The following is a 14,696-nucleotide window of genomic DNA, read 5'->3' as shown; positions in this document are numbered from 1 at the left end:
CATTTGTATTTGGAGGTTGTAGGTTGGTCAGGGCACCACCAACCCGTTAAGATACTACTGCTAGAGAGTTATTGGGTCCTCTGACTGGCCAGACAGTACTACATTGGGTCCTTCAATCTGGTTACGTTTCACTTTCCCTTTGCCTACACATAATCCGAATAGCGTGGCCTATTCTTTACAGATTTTCCTCTGTCCTCATACACCTAACAACACTGAGATTACTAGGCAATTCTTCTTCACCCAAGGGGTTAACTGTTGCACTGTAGTTGTTTAGTGGCCATAATCCTCATGGAAAGAGTAGTAGAGATTCTAGCTATGTTAAGCAGCTCTTCTAGGAGGACACTCCAAAATCAAACCATTGTTCTCTTGTCTTGGGCAGTGCCATAGCCTCTGTACCATGGTCTTCCACTGTCTTGGGTTAGAGTTCTCTTACTTGAGGGTACACTCGGGCACACTGATCGATCTAATTTCTCTTCCTCTTGTTTTATTAAAGTTTTTTAGAATTTTGGGAAATATTTATTTTAATGTTGTTATTATCCGTAAAATATTTTATTTTGATTGTTAATTACTCCTCTTATTTCCTTTCATCACTTGGCTATATAATGTGAAGAATTTTCTTCACTCTTCTTCTTTTAATCGTATTTTTAGCTCTCTTCTACTAATACTATAGCTACCCCTTAAACATTCTCTCCTACATCTAGTTTTCTTTAACGAAACATAGGAAGGACTATTCTAAACTTAAACTTGTTGACAGTGGCGCACGCCAAGCTCGTGACGTCACAGCGTAGATACGCACAACAGATGGCCTTGGTTGTAACCCCGGCGTATGTTGGTTCTTTCCTTAAACTACATGGGTCGAGATTAAATTCCTAAACTGCACATTTTATATAAATTCCAATACTGCTGAATTAATGCATCTTATATTTCTCAATACCAATTAAGGTTTGTTAATTTTAAGATGTATACCCATCGTACCAGTCCATTGCTAATTAATCATTTTAAATATTAATTTTTAGCAAGCCAGAATAGGTAGGATTGTTGTATATATAACCTCCCTCAGAGCAGCAAGATTTATCTGAGTATTTAGTACAAAATCCTGCCTCCTCTGCACTCCTTTCAACAATATATTGCCCTGTCCTTAAGTCCCGATATGGCAACCCCAATGGATTACCGTGCGCATCATGACTGTCACTTGTTTGGCAAGGTGAAGCCAGGTGATCTCTTTGACCGTAGTGTCGACCACATTCTACGAGGAGCTGCCCTGGCCTGCTGACCTGCCTGGTCATTGAACCCGGCCAATTCTGGCTCACCCCACTCTCTCTTCCAAAACGTGTCTCACCAACGAGTCCTGTTGCTGCCGGTCGGAGAGATTGAGAAGAGGTCCCTGGTGTACCTAGTTGCAGCCACAGTGAGAATTCTTGGGGTGAGCCAGGCAAGAGTGCAGCGTGCCAATTAGTGCAACAACCAGGTCAACAGCTATCTCGGGCATAGGACTAAACTTCAAAGGAGTGCAGGTACTACATCAATGGCCATTTAGTTTTCCCCCATTTTTTATTAGCTTAGACTAATTTTAACTTGATAGGGTACCTGGCTAATTACACTATTCGGACTGTGTGCGGTGGGATTGTGTGTATATATTTTTTCTATACAAATTTTTGCCTTTTGAGACTAACATAGTCTCTGGGTCGCGTGGGCCACGTGCCAGACCCTATTTTGATTGTTGCAGACCACGTGTCTAACTCATCATTTTCATTATTTGAATTGCATCTCTTTTTATTCCATTTTTGTGTTGTTAAGATGTCCGTTTTGTTTCAATGTAAATTTGTGAATAAATCAATATTAGGTTAATCAAACCTCCTTAGTATTTTTGCTCCCTCATTTATTTTAATGTGTGAAATGAATAGTTGTTCACGGGACAAAGTACCCAATATTTAAAGAGAAAACCTAAGTAAGTCTATAGGTGGTAACAGCGAGGAACTTTGCATTAATATATTTGCTTCGAAGGTAAAGATCCTTATCTTTAAACTTTTAAACTACTTTACATCACTGCTCCCATTTTGGATTTTGTCTACCTTACATTAACGTAAAATAACTGTCCAGCATCTCATTGGGGTCACTGGGACGGAGCCGGAACAGAGCCTGAGAATGAGAGGACTATAGACCTGACAAAGCTAGAGTAGGCCACAAATTATTCTTAATCCTACGTGTGGAGTGCTTAGGCCTCTGGACAGTAAAATTTCCCTTTTGTATGTGAGTGATGGTTAGTGAATTGTGACAGTAAAGTATTAGCAGGGTGTTTGTGCCCCGAGAGTAAGTGCTCCTATCCTCCCCTGTTGAACTTTATGTAACTGTTATAAGGAGACTTTCCCGGACTAAGTTCCCACTCAGAACGTAACCATTAAAAAATTCTCCACATATAATAAGGCCAGAAATGACTATAACATCCTGTTAGAAAAATCAAAAAGAAAATTCTACAACGGCGAAAGTAAAAAAAAAAAAAAACTAACATAAGGGAGTTTCACAAAAAAGTAGATGATTTGATGGGATTAAAGAAAAAATATGTCTTGCCTGAAAATGTCTGTGCAGAGAAATTTGCTATATTCTGCAATGAAAAAAAAATGATAAAATTTATAAAGGTTTCCCCCAAAATCAGCTAGAAGGACAGTCAGTTATGCCAGTGAAGGAGGGTTAAGAAGTTAAAAAAAAAATGAGATAAATATGCGTGACTTGTTAAATGTTATGAGAGAGATGAAGAATACATATTGTGGAAACGACCCTTTCCCAAATAGTTCAATAAGTGAAGCTCCAAACAAGCAAGTTGTATATATTTACCTAAATATAATTAACCTACGTATATCACAATCCATTTTTTCTAGCTGTGAAAAAACTGCGTTGATCAAATCAATATACAAAGGATGATGTAAACGAACTAAATTCATATTGGCCCATTTCAAAATTATCCTACATGTCAAAGCTTATTGAAAAAATCATAAGTGAGCAATTATGGGCGCATATTGATGAGTTAGAGGAAAATCAATCGGCCTACAGAGCTAATCCCTCGACACTACAGAAACTACCTTATGCTTAATAACGAATGATATGATAGGTCTTCTTGATGAGAGAAAGTGTAAAATTTTGATTATGTTAGATCTTAGTGCTGCCTTCGATTGTGTTGTGCACGAGTACTTACTTGACGACTTAAAGTCCATTGGAGTGACTGAGGAAGCACTGGATTTTTTACGAAGCTACTTAACGAACAGGAAGACTATGGTAGAAGTTTCTGGAAACCGATCTAGTGAGAGAATTCTTATGAAAGGTTTACCACAGGGTAATGTTCTTGGCCCTATCTTGTTCAACATATATACTATCGAGCTATCACATATATTGAAAAAACAAAAAGTGGGCTTTAAACTATATGCAGATGATACTCAGTTTTACCTTTCAATTTCAACAACACAAGATACAAAGAAAAAAATTGATGAGATAATGACTGAAATAAAAACATGGATGCAGAGGAAAAAGCTTAAATAAAATTATGATAAAACAGAATGTATGTTTTTTGGCACAAAGGTGGCTTTGAAGAATTACCAGTTATTTCAAAGTATAAAAATTGGTGACGCTGGTGTAAGGATTGTGCCTGTTGTGAAAAATTTTGGTGTACTGATAGATTGTAATTTGTCAAAGAGGGATCAAATAGTGAATACAGTGAAAGTGTGTAACTATCACCTGAGAAACATAGCATTTATTAGAAAATATTTAACAGAGGCCAGTACAAAAATTTTAGTGATGAGTCACGTAATATCAACGCTTGATTATTGCAATTCTCTGTACTATAAATTGCCCAATACACTACTAAGAAAGCTTCAAAATGTGCAAAACCGGGCGGCTAGACTGATAAAAGGCATTAAATTTCGGGAGAGAATAACTCCTGCACTGATCGATCTACATTGGTTACCTGTTAAGGGTAGAATTGAATTTAAGATTTGTTTGTTGACTCACAAGGCACTTACAAGTGATAAGCCTAAATATCTTCGTGATTGCTTGGTCCCCTACCCTCAAGCTACTAGCGCTGCTGTAAGAGTTAGACATGCTGATGACCCATATAGACTATTCGAAATTAGTGTGAATCATGCAATAGGAGGAAGAACTTTTTGTTATGCTGCACCAAGACTCTTCAAAGACCTTTCACTTGATGTCAAGAATAGCAAAAATGTGGCAGCTTGCAAGAAAAACCTGAAGACTTATCTCTTTGGAAAGTGTTATAATAGTGATCAGAAAACTATTAAGCCTAAATACAAATGCTAGTGAATAACTGAAAAGATACAGAGCAAAATATAAACTGGAAAAGAATTATTTTCACACATCAAGGCCCCCCTGAACAGACTCTTAGTGTCTGATGGAGGGCGAGAAATAAACCCCTAAAAGAAAGTATTTTCCCTATTGGAGCCTCTGGGCTTATAGCATCCTGCTTTTCCATCTAAGATTGTACAGTAGCTTAGCATGTAATGATAACAATAATAATACTAATACTACTACTAATAATAATAATGATAATAATATATGCATATTGCATTCGGAATTAAGATATGTTTTGTTTCTACCCTTTGTAATTGTTATATTTATCTTAACGTTCCATTAGTTGTTTTTATCACCCCCTTCTAAGTCAGTGTTGTTCTTTCTTTTATTTTCATCCAGGGTACTTACATAATTTAATGGATGTTTTCCAAGTCCTTTTTTATTTGGAGGACGTTTCCATTTAAATTTCAATATGTCATATTTCAGGGTAAGAGAGTAACTTCTTTAATTTTGACCACGTTTTTATCATATTTCGATGATCAACAATTGAAATAAAAGTGGTCCTTTCTTTTATTTCTATTCATGGCACTTGTATTTATTTTTACATATTATATTTGATATTATAATTATTCTTTGTTTTATATTCCTTAAATCCTCAATCATGTTTTTTTTTTTGTACAAAACATTTCATACATTCGAATGGCTTTGTGGACGTATGCTTGACACGCCACATAGCTATCTGCACCCCACACAGCGTTTACGCTTCGAGGGGGAAGTGTGGCAAGTTATGGGAGGAGCTGTTACTAAGTTCTCCTCCTTCGTTACTGTTACGGTACTCTGTGACGTCATAACCGCCGCCATCTTGGTTGACGTCACCGTTGCGCACCTTCCTCATTCTTTCCGTCATTTAGGCCAGCCTCCATGATACAATAAGATTGGGAGGGGCCTGTCAAGGCCTGAATAGAGAACAAGGGTGGGTCCATCAGGACGACATGGTTATCTCACCCAAAACTAGATTTTTCGCTTCGCTCAAAATCCGGTTTTGGGGCTCAGGCCATGTCGTCCTGATGGAAGTGTACCAGAGAATTAATGTATCGTGGATTTTTCCCTTTTTGTAGTGCCTTTGACTTCTAGACAATATTCCTTTGGTCTGATGACCATAGAGACCTGTGACATTTCCGTTACATCACTACAGATAAGCATATACCATGTTACCGCTTCCTGCCCCCCCCCCCCCCCCCCCCCGCAGGGAAGTCCTATGTGGACGTAAGGAACATCTTGAAGTTACTTGATGAAGGTACTCATCTAGCATCGGAGATACCTGCCGATCCCAGGGTCAGATAGAAGAAGGTAAGTACAATGTGTTGGAACAAATTACCTTGGTCTAGATCGAGTTTGTATCAATAAGTAACAATATTATAACATTGTTCATACCATTATTCAAATAATGAGGTAAATAAAATTCTCTAACAGTGTTTTTTTTTTTTTATTTCCAATGTGAGGGCGAAATAAGACGCACAGGTAAACAAATTCGATTTTATTTAGTTAAATAAGAATTAGCATACAATAAGCAATAAAATGTAATGGAATGCAATCAGTAACATAGACTTAAGACATCAATAGAAATGGGTGTGGAATCTGAAAATGAAAACTTGCCATTACACACATTAGTTCCAGAGGAACTATAAAGTCTTTCTAGAAAGTCTTATATACACTTCATGTTAAAAACATGTGGCCCACGTGTTTCTGTCTATGTGACTTCACCTTTTTATAAGAACAGTCCGTAGTGTCATAAGGTGGCACTTAAAATCACTATGTTTTGCACTAGGGTTAACACAGGCACCCTTGGAGTTAGAGTCCCGAATAACTCACTGTTCTACGCAGCACTAAGCAGCAGGTTTTAGCACACTACCCGCAGCTACTACATACCGTTTGAGCTCGTGCACCTGCTTCGCGTAGTGTTTGAAAAACACTCTTGAGGACTTCCAGCCTGTGAAAGAGCGAAGATTTTCGAAGTCAATCGACTGGAAGAAGTTCAGGGAAGAGGGACTTTCCTGGGATCGTGACCTGTGGGTGTACTGTCAGGATCCGCTCTGCGAATAAGGTAGGTGATCTTCACCCTTAGTTGTTTGAGTGACAAGTTGGACCCTGAAGTTTCCCCTTTAAAGAGCTGTCCTCTGCCAAAGTCTGAAGTTCTTCGAAGATAGACCTTTAGACTCTCCACTGGACATAGAGAGACATCTTCCTTCAGAGGGCAGATTCTCCAGGGGCCCCACCTTTTAGTGGGTAGCTCGTTCTTGGTGAGAAACGTTGGGTCAGGAAAGAGAGTAAGCTCGCCTGTTTCAGCGAACTGTATCTGGCCCTCTTCTCTTGATAATGCCCCAATTTCACTGACTCGGGCTTCCGAGGCAAGAGCAAATAGGAAAATCACTTTTTGAGTCAAATCTTTCAGAGGGCAAGACTCATTGTCCAAACTTGAGGCAAAGTGGAGCACCTTGTCAAGAGACCAGGAGATGGGTCTCGGTGGGGGTGCGGGTCTGAGTCTAGCACATGCCTTTGGCAGCTTGTTAAAGATGTCATCGGACAGGTCTATCTGGAAGGCATATAGTAATGGTCTTGTCAAGGCCGATTTGCAGGTGGAAATCGTGTTGGCTGCCAGGCCTTGTCCATAAAGGTGAATGAAGAAGGACAGACAAAAGTCTACAGAGATTTCTGTAGGATTTTTAGCCTTGACAAAGGACACCCACTTCTTCCAGGATGACTTGTATTGCCTTCTGGTAGATTTTGTTTTGTATTCCTCTAAGAAGTCCAAGCATTTCTTCGAGATCCCAAACCTCTTCTTGACGGCTGGGGAGAGAAAATCATGAGATGAAGGTCTAGGGTTTTCCTTGATGAAGCAAAGACAGTCGACTTCTGAACTTGCTGGGAGAGAACTGGGTCCGGCAGGGGAATTAGCTTGGGTTGTAACTCCAGGATTAATGGGAACCAGTTGCTCTGGGGCCACTTGGGTGCCACTAGGGCTGCTGTTCCTTGGAAGGTTCTCAGCTTGATGAAGACTTTCAGCAGAAGGTTGGGTGGAGGGAACAGGTAAATCTTGGTCCATCTGTTCCAATCCAGGGACATGGCATCCACCGCTTCCGCTCGGGGGTCCTCGTATGGGACCACGTAACGAGGAAGTTGTTTGTTGTCGCTCGTTGCGAAGAGGTCGATCTGCAGTTCTGGGACTTGTAGGGAGATGGAGGAGAATAAGTCTGCGTCTAGGGACCATTCTGACTCTATCGGGGTTGTCCTGGATAGAGCATCCGCCGTCATGTTGCGGAATCCTTGTAGGTGAACTGCTGAGAGGTGCCATCTTTTCTTGTCCACCAAGCGGGAGATGGGTAGCAACACTTGGTTGAGTTGGGGCGATCTTGAGCCCTGATGGTTGAGACATCTGACCACAACGTCGCTGTCCAGAGTCAGACGGATGTGGACTGAGGGACGTGGAGACAGCCTCTTCAGAGTAAGAAGGACCGCCATGGCCTCCAAGATGTTGATGTGAAATGTCTTGAATAGGGGAGACCATGTTCCTTGAACTTGCCGTTGATGGGAGTGACCCCCCCCCATCCTTCTAGCGATGCATCTGTGTGGATAACGACCGATGGAGGCGGTAGTTGAAGAGGTACTGATCTTTTCAGGTTCTTTGCCTCTGACCATGGCTTTAAGAGTGAACAAAGCCTGGTTGGCAGAGGTCTCATGAGATCTCTTCGAGCGATGGATGCGTATCTTCTCCAGACTCCCGATGCATCCCTTAGCTGTGCTCGTAGCACTGGGTCTGTCACTGAAGCGAACTGGAGGGAGCTGAGCACCTGTTCTTGTTGTCGTCTTGAAATCCGTTTGGATTTTAGAGGTCTCTTGACAGATCCCGCTATTTCCTTCCTTTTCTTCAGAGGGATGGAAAGACGGTGTGACTGAAAGTTCCAATGGATTCCTAGCCATTGGAACTTCCGAGCTGGAGAAAGTCGAGACTTTTTGGTGTTGATCTTGAAACCCAGATGTTCCAGGAATTGGGTTACCTTTCTGGAAGCTTGCAAGCATTCTTCTGAGGATGCCGCCCACACCAGCCAATCGTCTAGGTAAGCCATCACCTGGACGCCTTGTAAGCGTAGCTGTTGGACGATCGTTTCTGCGAGCTTCATGAAGATCCTTGGGGCTATGTTGAGTCCGAAGGGCATGGCTTTGAAGGCGTACTGCCTTCTTTGAAGCCTGAATCCTAGGTAGGAGGAGGCCTGGCAATTCATTGGAATGTGCCAGTAGGCGTCCGCCAAGTCTATTGAGACTGTGTATGCCTTTTGAGGCAGCAGGGCTCTTATGTGCTGAAGAGTCAGCATTTTGAACTTGTTGAGAGGGGACAAGTCCAGAATGACTCTGAGTTTGTCGGAGTCCTTCTTGGAAACACAGAATAGTCTTCCTTGGAACCTGGTGGACTTTACCCTCTTGATCACCTTCTTGTTCAAGAGTTCTTGGACGTATTCTTCCAGGACGGGGGTGGAGTGTTGGAAGAAATTGTGGAAGGTTGGAGGTGGTGTTACCAAGCTCCACCCTAGTCCATTCTTGATGATGCTGTGAGCCCAAGGATCGAAGGTCCAACGATCCTGAAAGAGGCGGAGTCTTCCTCCCACCGGATGCATCTCTTTGCTTCTGGTTTCCCGAGGGTTTACCACCTCGGCCGCCTGCTCCCCTTCCTCCTCTCCCTCTGGATGGACGTCGAGAGGAGTCTTTGCCGGCGCCTCTATCTTTGGGACGAAAGGTAGTGTACTGCCTTTCGTAGGCTGGTGTGAAGACTGGTGACTGAGCCACCACCGGCTGGGGGACCAGCTGAAAGGTCTGTTGGGGCTAAGCCACCAACTGGGGAGCAGCAGATGTCGGAAACTGGCGCTTAGCCTGCCGCTGCTGGGGTCTGGGCTTGTTTGTTTTCTTCTTAGGTTGGGGGCCCTCATCCTGAGATGATTTCCTCTTTGACATGCCCCACTTCTGGAGTAGGTTCCGGTTCTCCGTGGCGGCTCTGTCGACGATCTCTTTTACGAGGTCGTTGGGGAAGAGATCTTTCCCCCAAATGTTGGAGGAAATCAGTTTCCGGGGTTCGTGTTTAATGGTGGCATCTGCGAACACGAATTCTCTACAGGCTCTCCGGGCCCTGATGAAGCTATAAAAGTCCTTCGTCAGGGTGGCGAGATGGGTCTTAGCCAAGACCATGTAGAAGCCTGGGGTCCGTGTCCCCGGCCATCGTCTCCATTTGGACTTGAAGAGAGAGGGAGGCAGCCAGCCTCTCTTTCGTGTCCAGCTCCCGACGCAGAAGGTATTTGGAGAGCTTGGGGAGGTTCTCGTTGAACTACCGTCCAGCGATGTCAGCCTCCAACTTTCCCACAGAGAAAGTTAACTGGATGTCTTTCCAGTTCTTGTCGTCGGGAGGGAGGGCGAGGGAGAGGGGCCTACATTCTTCCAATGTAGGGCAGGGTTTCCCTTCCTCCACCGCCTTCAACACTGCCAACAGAGATTTCTCGGCGAAGGGGAAGACTATGGTGGCAGGAGCAAGAAAAGACGGGTGTTTTTTGCTTAGGGCCGGCACCTTGGAGTTGGTGTAGCCCTTACTCTTGAGGCAGCCGGCCAGAAGAGATTGAGCCTTCGTGTGGTCGAAGACGATGACCTCCTTAGGCTTGGTTTCCTCCTTGGAAACTGGCTTGGACTTGAGACGGATGTAACAGTCCGGGTATGCTTCAAAGCTAGGCGAAAACTCCACCTCTTCAAGGGGAATGGCGCCTAACTTATCATTGACGAAGATACGTCCACTCGTGATCGGCATGTGTTCTGCATGCCTCCATGGGTTGGTCACTGAGCAAGGGGGAAGATCCTTAACGGTGATCCTCCTCGGGGTCTATTTCGACAGACGTAGGATCTCCCTCTTAAAGTCTTCGTCCCTCTGGCGAAGCCTTTCGTCCAGGAGTGCCACCAAGGCTTGGAGGTTATCCTGGGTGTCCACTCTCACAGGCGTGGGGAAGAGGTAGAGGGGACAGGTTCCGAAATAGCAACGGAAGTAACAGAGGCGGCGCGGGCGCCATCACCCTCGGAGTCAGGAGCCACCGTATGCTCCTCCTCTTCTCAACCCTCGGCCATCAGGGTCCTTTTGGTGGTGTTCGACACTGCCGACATCCATTCCACCTCATCAAGATGGAAGTCTTGAAGTGCATCCGATACGTCCGATTCGACCGTCAGCTGGACGCAGGGGATCTCTGGCTTGGGGATAACAGCATCCGCAGATGCCTAGGGAAAGAGCAGAGCTCTCATCTTCTCACTAGGGAGATAGGGCCCCCGTGGCGTTCTTCTGGAAACCACGCACTCATTTGCGTAGTTTCTCCCGAGCGATATCCCTGGCCTCCGCAGATGGGGGGTCTTCGAACGCTCATGGAGCAGGTCTTTGCAGACAGTGCAAACCTGCGGGTCCCAATACCGAAGAGTCCCTTGGGCAATGGAACAGCTGGCGTGGGTTCGGCACGTCAGGTGGCCATAAAAGTTCAGGCGCCGAACGCTGCAGAAGGCGCTCTCACACCGGATGTACTCCTCCTGTAAAGAAGAAAGTGGTACATGAGTCTACAGAAGTCTATATCATTGACTTAAAGTAATCTTAAATTAGTCTTAAAGTAATTTTACTTACAATATAAGATTCCTTTCCAAGTGTAAGCTTAGGATAGGTAAGCTGGAAATAAAGCAGAAAAGACACATACTTGTGCATCCCGCCCAAGTCGGCGGCCCCCGGCAGTCGGCAAGCAGCCAGCTTAGGTACTCCAACCCTGACGTCAATCAATGAGACAGAGAGGATACCGGGACTAAGCTGACGGCTGTTGCCGGCAGAGTAGTGTGGCAGTGGACCGGCACTGATGAGATAGAGAGAAAGAATAGAAGAAGAAGGAGGGAAGGGCGGTAGCTCACTACCCAAACCTCGTCTTCTTCCGGAAGGAGTGTTCAAATGGAAGGAAGAGAATGGCAACCTTTCATCCAGCCGCAACAGAGCCGGCAGTCGGCTAGAGTTGTAGGTGGCGGCCCAAGGGAGGACCGAAGAACACTCTAAGATAGTGAGGTCTTCCGCCGGCAGACCGACCTGTTGTATGCTATCCCATAGTTCAACAATATGCGGGAAGCCTAGCAGTTCGGACTAACCAACGAAAGGACCGAGCCGACCCCACAACCCACCGGCACACGGTCGAGTTGTAGGACGGTGGACAGAGGTGTGATGGCTAGGCCATCACTAAAGGACAGAGGGGGAGGGTCCTGAGGAGGAGTGTAGGGGAAGGCATGAGCCCTCACCGACACTCCAGGGGGGGGAGGGGGGTTCTGTTTCAGTACCGGCACTATCCCAGGTGGAGGAAGAATTCGTTCTCCAGCCTAGGGTAGGTTAGTACAGTGAAGGAACAGCACTAATGTACCGTCCTAAACTATAAAGAAACAGAATCCCATGGCCTGCCTAACCTAGGCAAGGGGAACATGTCCTCAGACCAGGGAAGGCAGGTGTAGGACAAGTCGCTAGGCCACAGGGAGGAAGGGTCGTAACCCTACCAGGTGTGGTCTAGGGGGAAGGGCAGAGCCCCTCAACCTTTGCTGACCAGCAGGGACCAAAAGGAGAGTTCATTCACCTAATGGGGTAGGTAGGGGGCAAACGACTGGTACTCTGAGGTTCTGTCCCAAACTCAACTCATGTACTATAGGTATGAGTGGGGAAAGAAAATCCTAGCCTAACCTCACTTGAAAACGATTCAAGGAAGGAGGGCTAGGATGTAGCCTAGGCTACCTCAGAGGGAGGAGATTACCTTGGATAAGGTAACTGGGGAGGTGAGAAAGTATACAAAAGCCCTAGCATTAGGTTAGGGGCAAGGGAGTCGACTACCAAGATCATCGAAACCCCTTGTATACTTCCTAGAAGGAGAAAAACATGTGCAATCACTGAATCTTATATGTATAAATGCCTAACATCTTCATTTCATAAATTAACACCAGGAACACTTATTATATCATGCATGAAAGTTAACAATAATGCCTAAGCTATCGAGCCTAGGGGCTAGGCTAGCAATCGAACCTACGAATTCGGCTACCTACACTCGCCGAAAAAGAATACTAACGGCATAATATAATTAATTCCTAGCAATGAAGACTAAATAACTAATGCTGATAATTAGTCATAAGACCGGGAAGGTTGTTATGGCTAACTAAATAAAGTATGCGAAGCGAACAACAGCGTCAGCGTCATGACGCCTCCGGTTAAGGCACTGCTCCGCCACAAAACACAGTATTTTGAAATAAAAAGGCGTTACTTTACGGCCAGAGCTGATTTATTCAATACAAGAATATGGTACTCAACTTTCCAGAAGATTGCAACATGATGATATTACAAGCGAACAACTGGGAAAAAGCACCTGGTCATAAACGCTACGTATGAAGGAATGAGGAAGGCGCGCAACGGTGACGTCAACCAAGAGGGCGGGGGTTATGACGTCACAGAGTACCGTAACAGTAACGAAGGAGGAGAACTTAGTAACGGTTCCTCCTATATCTTGCCACACTTCCCCCTCGAAGCGTAAACGCTGTGTGGGGTGCAGATAGCTATGTGGCGTGTCAAGGATACGTCCCCTGTTATTATACGATATCCTAAAGGGAAACCTTATGGGTACTCGCGCCAGAAGTTAGAATTCTGTGAAACCTTTAGTTTAATTCTCTGGGAATATCTACTGTAGTCATATATACCCTATGGAAGCTACTGAAGGAACCTTCCATCAGGACGACATGGCTATCTCACCCAAAAATAGATTTTTCTCTTCGCTCAAAATCCGTTTATTGAATACTTGTGCCAGGAGTTGGAATCCTGGAGACCTTTGGTTTAATTCTCTGGGAGTATCACTGTAGCAAATATCCCTTAGAAGGCTACCTATAGGAACCCTTCCATCAGCACGACATGGCCTGAGCCCAAAAAGGTCTTTACAGCATCCCGTCAACCCCATAGGTACACCCACTATCTAGCTTTTTTACTTTATCTGTTTTTCTCCCATCATAGAACAACAGTGGAGATTTTCCCCAATGAAATTGACCTTAGAACTAAACGACCCACCATCATTTAGCAATACATGAATACATGTATTGCCCAAATTCCACAAAGCCATTCGAATGCTTCTCCAACGTCAAAAGGACTTCCAAGGCCTCCAGAATGTTGATGTGAAAGGTCTTGAACAGGGATGACCAGGTCCCTTGAGCTTTCCTTTGATGGGAATGACCTCCCCATCCTTCCGTCGAGGCATCCATGTGGATGATAACCAATGGTTGAGGTGGTTGTAAGGGAATAGTCCTTGCTAGGCTCTTGACCTTCAACCACGGCTTCAGAAGCGATCGCAGTAAGGTCGGTGTCGGTCTCTGTAGATCTCTTCGAGCGTTTGATGCGTATCTTCTCCAGACTCCCGACACATCTTACAGCTGTGCTCTTAGCACTGGATCTGTTACTGCTGCAAAGTGGAGAGAGCCCAGTACTCATTCCTGTTGGCATCTTGAGATCCTGTTGGATTTCAGTAGTCTCTTGACAGAACCCGCGATCTCTCTCCTCTTCTTTGGTGGAAAGGAGAGGCGGTGTGACTACATGTTCCAATGGATTCCCAACCATTGAAACTCTTGAGCTGGAGAGAGGCGAGACTTCTTGTAGTTGATCTTGAATCCCAGATGTTCCAGGAACTGGATCACTTTCGTGGCTACCTGCAGACAAGCAGTCTTGGATGCTGCGCACAAAAGCCAGTTGTCCAGGTATGCAGCTACCTGAATGCCTTCAAAACGTAGCTGTTGTACGACTGCGTCCGCAAGTTTCGTGAAGATCCTTGGGGCTATGTTTAGTCCAAAGGGCATGGCTCTGAAGACATACTTTGTCTCTTGTAGCTTGAATCCTAGGTAGGAGGAGAGGGGGCGACTGACTGGAAGGTGTCAGTAAGCATCTGCCAAGTCTATTGAGACTGTGTACGCCCCTTTCGGTAACAGGGTCCTTATGTGTTGTACTGTAAGGTTAGCATCCGGAAATTGTTGAGTGGAGACAAGTCTAGAATGACTCTGAGTTTGTCCGTCCTTCTTGGGAACACAAAACAGCCTTCCCTGGAATTTGATGGACTTTGCTTACCTTATAAACTTTTTGTTCAAGAGTTCTAAGGTACTGTATATTCTTCCAGTAAGCAGGTGGAGTGTTGGAAGAACTGAGGAAATAAAGGTGGAGATCTGTTCCATTTCCATCCTAGGGTTAGCATCCGGAACTTCTTGTTCTCGATGAACTTGTTGAGTGGAGACAAGTCTAGAATGACTCTGAGTTTGTCCGAGTCCTTCTTGGGAACACAAAACAGCCTTCC

Source organism: Palaemon carinicauda, chromosome 42, assembly GCF_036898095.1.
Source record: "Palaemon carinicauda isolate YSFRI2023 chromosome 42, ASM3689809v2, whole genome shotgun sequence".
Classification (NCBI taxonomy): domain Eukaryota; kingdom Metazoa; phylum Arthropoda; class Malacostraca; order Decapoda; family Palaemonidae; genus Palaemon; species Palaemon carinicauda.
This window is presented reverse-complemented; position numbering follows the sequence as displayed.